The sequence below is a fragment of the Aedes albopictus genome, chromosome 3 (genome assembly GCF_035046485.1).
Source record: "Aedes albopictus strain Foshan chromosome 3, AalbF5, whole genome shotgun sequence".
Lineage (NCBI taxonomy): Eukaryota > Metazoa > Arthropoda > Insecta > Diptera > Culicidae > Aedes > Aedes albopictus.
The window spans coordinates 102,613,524-102,616,160 of record NC_085138.1 but is presented as its reverse complement, the minus strand read 5'-3'; the positions used below and the strand labels follow the sequence as shown (position 1 = coordinate 102,616,160).

The following is a 2,637-nucleotide window of genomic DNA, read 5'->3' as shown; positions in this document are numbered from 1 at the left end:
ATTTACAATATTATGACATATTTGTATGAGATGCATGTAAAATTATTATGGCAACACTTCCAAAAACGATCTAATTCATGATGTAGAAGTCGATCGATAATGCAGGTCACCATACAAAATGATTTTGTTGGATATTTTTCGAAATTTGTTTGTTTTTTATTATGGAATTCCAAAAAAGTGTGTAATTCGGCTAAACGAATGTCTAGGCAAAAAATGACATTTGAAAGGTTTTTACTTTCGTTTTTGTTTCAGTGTATATGTAAGTGTGATGTATCCAATTTTTATAAAACAGTACTAGATATGCTATCACTACGATAAAAAAGTTTTATCATAAAATCTTTTGTATGAGTTTCCTGACACTTTTATGAATTTTTTTTGGCCTCGGCTAAACGAATGTCTATCACTGTAGTACCTTCAAACTGTAATCACATTAAAAGTGCATCCATAATTACCGGACCAGCCTATACCGTTAGGGTCAAGCGAGGAAAGGGGCCCACGGGAGCGAAGCGGTCCAGGGGGTTGTTTGTAGAAATTTTCATCCTTTTTTTGTTGTTTATTTATATCGTCTGCATATAAACACAGCACGCGTACCTACGACGAACAAACGAACGAACGACAGGACGACTATGGGGTTGGTTGGAGGTATCATGCATTTCCTGCTTTTTGTGATAAACATAGGTTTCGTCGAGCGCACGACGAATGCTGGTGGACTGGACTGGGAAGCTTCAAACCGAAAAAGTCTTGTAAATATTTGATGACATATGTTTTGGCCGATATGCTATTATGTTAATTGAACCTCGATCGAAGGTTCTCTTACTTAAGCAAGCCGGAAGGTAACCGTTACAAAGTTTTTCGTGTTTCGTGTAGACGTTTTGATACTTAATGACGGTTGTGGGTTACAAGAGCTGTAATAAATATGTCAATAATTAAAATTTATCGGCGTTTGGGAAATGTAAGTAGTTGAGGCGTTGAAACAAATTGCCCTATTTTAAATTTCTTATTTTACATGAAGTACATGTTATTTAAGCAGGATCAACAACTTATAAACCAGGCCAGGAACAAATTTATTTTTATTTTAGAGTAGTCGGCAGCGGTTCTACAAAATTTACAGTTTGAATTAAAAAAAACAGCATGTGCCAAAAAGTTAATTGCATCGGCCGGGAATCGAACCCGGGCCGCCCGCGTGGCAGGCGAGCATTCTACCACTGAACCACCGATGCCTGTTAAATTCTTGTTGTGTGAATAAAATTACATTCACTGAATTATTTCTAATATTGTTTTGTTCAAATGTGTATCATAAAAAAAAATAAAAATAAAACAACGTCTTGTTTTTCCAATGTTTTTAATTCATAAGGTAGTTACGAAATTATTTCCACGGAATTCATGATTCAGAATTCTTAATTATCTTCAGCCAAGTGTTTTTCAACCAATACTACCATGTGTCCATAGCAATTTTCACACATTTTGCATAATTGCTCCAATTTCGAAAATAAATCGTCTGACGCTTCGCTTTCAAGCCATCAATTCTCTCGCACTGACTGTTCAGAGTTCACACAACACCAGAAGCCAATCCACCTCTCTCTACAACAAACCTGCGTGTGGTTTTGTCATTTGTCTTCCCCTCTTTTCCTCTACGTACTCGCTACTGTCGCACCCCCTGCGAGGCTGCCTGCTCATCAAAGCGTTTCCAAAAATTGGACCATTATCATCGTTTTTCTTCACGCGACCGCATTGATAGCAGAAGTCGCTATCGTTTCGCCTCTAGGGGAGGTTGATTCAAAATGTCTTAGGTTTCTTTCTAAATCTAATCTAAACCTAATCCAATTCTGGATTTATGTTCATTTTAATTTGTTTTTTTTTTTTTAATTTATCAATTATTAACTTTCATTGGCTTCTAAAGAATGTGGCATTTATCTCAACGCTCCCCACACGTCCCTAAAGACGAGTGCAAACTTCCAAATTCGTTGCAGCTTCTGAAGTGACGTGCTGTCCTAGCACGGTTAAAAAGCTGGAAAATTTAATTCATGTGTCTTGTCTTATTTAGCCATCAACATGGCCATGTCTGGCTGGAAAGCTGGATGAAACAATGGATGATGGGATGGTTGGTGGTGGGTATAATCTACCTACTTTTGCCTGCCTACTCGCAAAAAATATAAAGAGTTTGTGGTTCCGTGAATCACGAAGTTGGTCCACGCCATCGTGGTTGGTTAGGATAGGGTTGACAAATCAAGGACATATCTATATCTATATATATAAAAATGAGTTTGAAGTTCCTTTGAGGCAACAAAACTCAAGAACGGGTGGACCGATCAGCATGACTCTTGCATGGTTTGGTTCGTATTCGTAGTAGCTGTGTTTATAAATATTAAAAACTAAGAAATTCAACTAAGAAAGTAAGAAAATTGATAAAGTAGTGATTTTTATATGAACTGGGAAGAAAATCAACATGATCGAAATGAAACCAATCTAGAGTGCTGTGCCACAATGACCTCAACAGCTGTCAAACCACAGCTTGGGAAGACAAAGTTTCCCGGAATAGCTAGTAAAATATAAAGATTTATAATTTTTGAATTTTGTTTTTTGCTTTTCTCATACAATGAGGGTACTGGAAAGGCTATAAGTTCAATCCAAAAACGA

At 36.9% G+C, this 2,637-nt stretch overlaps 1 non-coding gene across 1 annotated transcript; it reads right to left on the bottom strand.

The window, feature by feature from the left end:
* Nucleotides 1-1,149: 1,149 nt before the first annotated feature.
* Trnag-gcc (transfer RNA glycine (anticodon GCC)) lies at nucleotides 1,150-1,220 on the bottom strand. The gene has a single exon. It is a non-coding gene; the product is annotated as a tRNA-Gly (tRNA).
* Nucleotides 1,221-2,637: the final 1,417 nt, after the last annotated feature.